Here is an 8,018-nt window from a genome sequence, read left to right on the forward strand (position 1 = left end):
AAAAAAAAAAAGCACCACCTCCAGGGAGCTTCCTGCCAGTGCTGAGCTCAAGGTTGCGGACGGGCTGCTACGCCCTGTACTTCATCCCAGACTGAGCTGCGTTGCCCAGGAAGCCGGGACCCCACCTGCAATTTAAGCAAAGAAACCACAGTGGGTCCTCCCAGAGCCCTTAGAACCCCAGTGGCCACATCCTCTGGTTGTCCCTGCAAGAGACCAGAGACACCACAGACGGTGTAGGACAAGTGCCCCAAGCAACAGGTGTAGTCTATCCCCATGCAGACCCTCAGCCCGGCTCAGGGTCATCCCTGTAGTTTCCTGGGGACAGGTTGGGCCTTCAGGGACAACAAGACACCCGCTCGCAGCTGCAGATAGGGCCCAAAGAGAACCCCTGGAGCCAGCCTGAGCTGCAGGTGCCGCCAAGCAGGGAGAGGGCGCTGAGAAGGCGGGCTGTGGGAGCTGACGGAGGACACACCAGGGAGGAGCTCAGGGGCTCAGATGTAGGCGCTGCCCAGCCCAGGGGTCTTCACGTAGGCGCAGTAGAGCAGAAAGAGCACCAGCGCGGCCAGGGCGGAGAGGTGCACACCCGAGCGGCTCAGGGGCTCCTCCGCATCATCGTATTCCGCCTCTGCCTCCTCTTCCTGCTCCTCCTCCTCCTCCTCCTCCTCCTCCTCCACGTCGTCATACTCCTCATCCAGCACCCACTCCCCAAAGCTCCTGGGTTCCAAGTCTTGATCCTCCAGGGAGATGGCACCGAGGTCTTCATAGAAGCCCTCTGAGGGGAGCGCCCCAGTCATTCTGGAACCTGCAGAGTGACACCAGACCCTTCTAGAAAACACCCCCTTCCCGGCCTGGCTCGCCCACTCCCCTGACACCCGGTGGGTCCATGGTGGTCATGGAGCAGGGACCCTGGGTGGGACACCTCCTGGGTTCAGGGCAGTGACACCCAGGCGCTGGTCACTGGTGTTTCCAGACACATGGGGCCCCACCCCCACCCCTGCTTCCCCTGCAGGCCCCATCCCTGCTCTGTGTGAGTGCCTCCAGCCCACCTACCCCTGCAGGCTGCTCGGCTTCGGCACCACTGAATCCCCAGGACCAGGGAGACAACGCCCAGGAGGGTGCCCAGGGTGATGCAGAGAGACCAGGACAGGGTCTCCACCTGGGGGGCTGCAGGAGGGACTGAGGGAGGACCTGTGGGGCACAGGGAGGGGCAGGGCATTGTGACCTAGGCTCGATGACCCAGGCCTCTCTGAGAAAGAGGAGGGGGACCTGGGGCAGAGGTGGTTCTTGGCAGCACTCCCTGCTGCTCATCTAAGGTCACTGTCCTGAGGGCACCCGAGTGGAGGCCCCAGGTGGGCAGCCAGGTAAGAGATGGCTGGTGTGATTGCCCAGAGGGAAGGCTCAGGATGAGCCAGGAGTGAGGGTCCTGGGGGGGATGGGACACAAGGGGGAGCACCAGGTGTGACTGACCAGGAAGTTGAGCGCAGCTGGTGGAGCCAGGTGAGTAGGCCCAGTTGGGAGGACCCCCATGGGAGGATACAATTGGACAGGCCCAAGTGGGACAGTCCAGATAGAGAACCCAGGTGGAAACCCAGGTAGATGGCCCTCATTGTCACCACCAACCTTGGCTGTCCTCTGGAGATAGCCCACAGTGCCCAAGAGGACCCAACACCTCAGGGTTAAGGCACCATTAACAGAGAAAGACCTTTGAATCAGCCGTGGTCAGACCTGATTACCTGCCACCCGCATGCAACCTGATTCTAGACCCAACCAAAAGTTTTCATCAGAGAAGGGGGTATATCCAGCACTGGTGTGCATACCCTGCACTTGGTCAACTCATCTGAAAAGACAGTGGGCTATGTCTCAACTTCAGGGAACCCGAAGTACCCCATCCTAAAGAGGCCCATTGCAGCAGGGCCCCAGGGTGCCACAGCCAGAACAGGAAAGCCTGAGCTGGGGTTAGAGGATGAGAGCACCTACCTGAGTAGGGCAACAGCAACGTGGTCCATGGCATGTCCCTGTAGGGCAGTGGCTCCCCACCTTCCTAATGCCACAACCCTTCCATACAGTTCCTCATGTTGTGGTGACCCCCACAACCAACAAATTATTTCCATTGCTACTTCATAACTGTAGTTTTGCTACTATTATGAATCGGTATCAGTGGACCCCTGTGAAAGGGTGGTTCGACCCCAAAAGAGATTGTGATCCACAGGTTGAGAACCACTGATGTAGGCCCTCCCCCGGCAGCTACACACTGTGCCCCTACAGGTACAGCCTAGTTCTCCACTGCCAACTCTGGAGCCTCCACCCCCATAGATGGCCTGTTCTCTGGCCTCTGGATCCCCACCACTGAGACTCACTGACTCCTACACCTGCTCCAGGGACCCCATGCAGCACGAGTCTGGTCAACCAGTAAGGCAGCCTCTCACAGACCCAGGCAGGGAAGTCCCATCCTGAACACCTGGCCTCCACACAGATCCCCTGCTTCCCAAACATCAGTCCCCAACCTCCCATCCAGATCTCCTACCCGAGGGATAGCCAACACCCTTCCTTTCCTCACTGCACCCAGCCTCCGGCCCTGGCCACCCCTCAGCCCTGACTCCAGGCCACCTGGGAATCCAGGAAATTGCAGACCTGCCCGTCCCCCCGCACTCCCCTCACTTCAGCACCCCCACTCCAGGCCTCGACTCTTCTGTGACCAGCGACAGGAACCGGACAGGGACTTCTGCCTGCTCAGGGAATGGACAACGGGACGATGAGAACAGACGTGGTAACCATCTTAACCTTGAAGCCCGGCCCCAGGAACGAGCATCTGAAACATCCTGATTCAGAGCCGTAGCTGAGGCAAACAATGGGAAAATGTACATGAGACCCAAGGACAAACTAAGGAACAAATCAGAAGGTGGCCTTACCATCTGCGGAGCCACCACTCTCTCCCCTTCTAATGTGCCCTTTCACAGCAAGACACGTTGCCCTAGACAGCATTGCTCCTCACCTCACGAGGGGACCCACCTCATTTCTTTTGAAGTGATCCTATACTTTAATAAAACTTTGGCTTAACTCTTTGCTGCTGGGTGTGTGTGAGTGTGTGCATGTGCCTTATCTCTGGCTTCTTAAAACTCAAACAGTGGACCACCAGCTGCTCTAAACATCACAACTAGCTGCTCAACCTTAGCCCCTCCACACGCAGCCCCACAGCTTCCCCGGGACCCTCTTCTCACTCAGCTACCTTGGGTGCGAGACCTTTTGCAAGCCCAGATTCAGGTCCTGGCCCAACAGCAGCTCCTTAGCCACATGCCATTAGTCCTCTCTGGTCTTGCTCTTCCCAGTGCCCAAGTCCTTCCCTCAGCACAACCAGGGTCCTCCATCCTATAGCTCGCCAGGCCCACCCGAAGGCACTTCCTTGTTGGCACATCCACTGAGGGCACCACAGACGGGGTGCTCCTGCCTCCCTGGCTGACCAGACACACACTCATACTCACTCATTGACCGCACACACTCACTCAGACACTCACAGACACATGCACATTCGCGCACTCACACACGCACATCCACACACCCCATTATAGGTCCCCTGGGCCACCCCCACAGGATGTCTGTGATCTCAACCCAGACTCTCCCGCTGGCCCTCAGGCTCGGGACCCCCTCTGAGGTCTCCTGTAGAGCCTGCCTCTTGGCCTCAGTACTGGCAGCCCACCCACATGGCCCACACAAGCCTGTGCCCCTCACATGTGGCCCTCTGCCAAGGAGAGGCAGAGGTTGCACATGCCGCTCTGATCCACATCTACTAGACAATGGTACCAGAGACCAGGCCCAGTACTCACCCTGTAATGGGGTCTCTGCTCACCCTTGCAACCTTGAAATCTGTGTCAGGAGTTCCTGGGGGCCCAGCGCTTTGGAGTCCACCCCTCCTCATGCCCCATCACAGCCTGAGCACCCTCTGAAGTGAGCAAGACTGGGCAAACAGATGGTCAGACAACCATGGGCCTTGGAGGAGTGGCTGCTTGGGATCTGCTTTCCAGAAAACCACTGCCTTCAAAAGTCCCACGGACCAAGACTGGAGAACTTCCCCATGGGGACTGTCCTGAGAGTTAGGTGAAGGGAACTGAGTCCAGAGTGCCAAGAGCTGCCCTCGCGGCCTCCAGCCTGGGCAGTGGCTGAGGTGCCATGCCACTAATGGCCTCCAGGCCCAGTGGAGGCAGTGAGGCCTCTGGAGCATGTAAGCATCTCTGCTCCTGACCGGCAAGCAGAGCAGCCAAGACCCGGCCACGCTCAGCATCACCACTATGGTCAAGGGGCCTGCAACTGGTGGTTTCTGCTCTCTCAACTGCTGCCATTGGGGCACTCACCTGGACCTCAGGGACATTCATCTCTCTGCCACCCACCCCACCCCAGCAGCCCCAGCTTGCTGTGGGAAACAATGCTTGGAAAACCCACAGGAGAACACAGCCCCATCAAGCACCCCACAGCCTGGTAGCCTGTGGCTCCAGCTCCCAGACCCTTGGGCCCTGTGGCACCTGAGTCCTGGAGCCTTCTGCTCCTCTCTTCAGTGCCTCAGCTCCTCTGCTTGCTGCTCCTACACCTCCACCACCTCCTCCTCTTTTACCTTGTCCTCCTCCCCCTCTTTCTACTTCTGCGCTGGCCCCATCTCTACCTCTTCATCTGCACCATCTTCTCGACTCTCTCCCCCTCCTCTGCCTGCTCCACCCTGAAGACAGTGGCTACTTGGCTCCCATGTGTCACATTAAGAACTTGAGGGAGGTCCAGGTTCTGTGAGGGGCTGCAGAGTGAACGGTGACCAGGAACTCGGGACCCGGCTAAGCCTGAAATGGCCTGCAGGTAGGTAGCAGCAGGACGGCAGCTCTGGGCTCAGGAATGGCTGGAGTAGCAGGTGATGATGACACCCTACCTCACCCTCTGGGCAACTTCCTTCCAAAGAGGACCAAGCAGGGGCTCCTAGAAGACACAGACCCATAAGAAGGCTCAGAGCCCAACCAGGGAGGGGCCAGATGAGTGTGGCGAGCTGTGGCTTCACGCTCTCCTCTTCCAGGTACTTCTTTCTTCTCCTTCAAAGCTGCCTTGGGATGTCTTGTGTCTGTAGACTCAAAAGCAAACACCATTGATTTAACTCAGGTGCCCACTAAAACAGGCCCTCCTGCAAGGGCTTGTTCCCGCTCTGTGCCTGAGAAGGATGTCCCGAACACGTATCCAGGGGAGAGTCTGGACAAGCAAGCAGGGCCTGGGGAGCAAGTGGAGCCATGCGTGCAGACAGATCCCATCATCATGCCCAGGGAAAACGTCCTTTGGGACGAGGAGGGTGGCTCTCTGAAAGATGCAGGAGCTTGAGGTCAGTGTTTTGGTTCTGCTCTTTCAAACCTAGGGAAGTCCCCCTCATCCCAATCCTGACAACACCTGCCTTTACCCCACCGCTTCTGTCACCACTATCTTCAAAGGAATCCGTGAGCCTTGGTGGTGCAGTGGTTGCCCCTTGGGCTGCTAACTACATCAGCCATTCAAAACCAACAGTCACTCCAAAGGAGAAAGACGAGGCTATCTACTCCCATAAAGAGTTAGTCTCATAAACCCACAGGGGCAGTTCTTCCTTGTCCTGCAGGGGGACTCTAAGTCAGAACCGACTTGACAGCAGTGAGATTGAGTTTCTTGAGTTTTGTATTTTGATAGGTACGTCTACTGTGCCGAAAATTAAGAATCAGATTCCCAATTTTCCAAGGTCGTGTGTGGTAATTAAATTTTATGCCAACTTGATGGTACCTGTGTGGAGGTAGGGATGGAGTCCAACCTGTCAATCAGGCGGTACCCTAGATATGTCTCCCTAGTCATGTGGTATTTTTTTTCCTAATCATTTTATTAGGGGCTCATACAACTCTTATCACAATACATACATACATCAATTGTGTAAAGCACATTTGCACATTCATTGCCCTCATCATTCTCAAAACATTTGCTCTCCACTTAAGCCCCCAGCAGTAGGTCCTCATTTTTCCCCTCCCTCCCCGCTCCCTCCCTCCCTCATGAGCCCTTGATAATTTATAAATTGTTATTTTGTCATATCTTGCCCTGTCCAAAATCTCCTTTCACCCACTTTTTGGTTGTCCGTCCCCCAGGGAGGAGGTCACATATAGTTCCTTGTAATCAGTTCCCTCTTTCCTACCCACTCTCCCTCTACCCTCCCAGTATTGCCACTCACACCACTGGTCCTAAAGGGATCATCCGCCCTGGATTCCCTGTGTTTCCAGTTCCTATCTGTACCAGTGTACATCCTCTGGTCTAGCCAGACTTGCAACGTAGAATTCGTATCATGATAGTGGAAGCGGGGGAGGAAGCATTTAGGAACTAGAGGAAAGTTGTATTTTTCATCGTTGTTACATTGCACCCTGACTGGCTCGTCTCCTCCCAGAGACCCCTCTGCAAGGGGATCTCCGGTGGCCTACTAATGGGCTTTGGGTCTCCACTCCGCACTCCCCCCATCATTCACTATGGTAAGATTTTTTTGTTCTGATGATCTCTTCCACACCTCGTGATTGCATAGGCTGGTGTGCTTCTTTCATGTGGGCTTTGTTGAGTCATGTGGTATTTTTTTTATGAGTGAGACACTAGGAACTTCTCTCTCTTGCCCCCCAAGCTCCCTGCTTGCTGCAACTCTGTGTCTGCCTCGAGGGGCAGCCTCGTGTGGGCCCCTGAACCCAAGCACCGACCCAGAAGCTGTCGGCACCCTGCCATGTTCCCACCAACTTTGTACCCTTGCAACTTCACACCCATCAGCTTGTGGTCCCCTGCTTCTGGCTCCACCTTTCTGCATCCTACCTGCAGCTATGTGAGTCTGAAGGGGGTGCTGGCTAGTATCGGGCCAGGGGCTTGAATTGAGATACACTGGGAGGCCATCTTGATATGAAGTCATTCTTGACATAAGGTTCTTTCTTATACCTAAGTGAGGGTCGCTGGTCCTGCTTCTCTAGACAACCCAGCCTAAGGGCACAGAGGCGGCAAACTTGGGACTGACACCAAAAGTATCTGCCCTCAAATCACAGAACCCATGGAGAGTGCTACAATGTACTTAAAGAAAAGCACACCTCTCTTTTGGAAACTCAGTTACCCAAAAAAGCCCTTTCTAGGGACTCCTGATAGCCTATGTGACTGCTTTTCAATTTCAGAATCACCAGTTCACCCCACACCTTTGTACGTACCATGACTTCCAAAATCAACATAGCCCCAAATGTTCTCCCAGGTCTTACATAAGATCAATAGCTTGCTCGAGATCACTGTGTCTCTGACCCATGTGGTCATGCTTTCTTCAGTAATCGACCTCTGGTTTTTCTTTCCAATTTTAAGTGGGTGTCTCATTCTTTGAGATGAAAGCCGAGGTAAACAAGGAACTTGAGGCATCAGGACATCACAGTTGGGGGCAGATTCACTGACAACTTCCTGTATGTAAATGACACAACCTTTCTTGCTGAGAGCAAAGAGGCCTTGAAACACTTCTGGTGAAAGTGAAAGACTAACTAAGTCGTTAGTACAGATTACACCCCAACCTGAAAACAAAACTCCCTGCCACTGACCCTGCACCATCGCATGAGCACTGTTAGGTTGGGGCCCCGGCTGCAGTCACGGTGCCCAGCCCCCTCCATGATGTCCTTTTCCAGGGACTGATCGCCCCTGGTAGCATGTCCAAAGCACATGTGACAAAGCCTCACCGCCTCACTTCTAAGCAGTCTGGTGTGCTTCTCTCAAGATGGGTTTGTTTGTTCTTCCGGCAGTCCGTGGCAATCTCAGTCTTCTTCACCAGCCCGTCGTCGTTCAAAGGCATCGATCTTCTGCTGTCTTCCTGATTCCGTGCCCAGCTCTCACATATCTAGGAGACAATTAAACTACCACGTCTTGGGTCAGGTGCACTTTAGTCCTCAAAGTGAAACCCTTGCGCTTCAACACTTTAAAGATGTCTTGTGCAGCACACTGGCCCGGGACAATGCACTGTTTTATTTCTTGATTATTGCTTCCATGAA

This window comes from Echinops telfairi, unplaced genomic scaffold (assembly GCF_000313985.2).
Source record: "Echinops telfairi isolate 266 unplaced genomic scaffold, ASM31398v2 ScPeMD7_70;HRSCAF=299, whole genome shotgun sequence".
Taxonomy (NCBI): domain Eukaryota; kingdom Metazoa; phylum Chordata; class Mammalia; order Afrosoricida; family Tenrecidae; genus Echinops; species Echinops telfairi.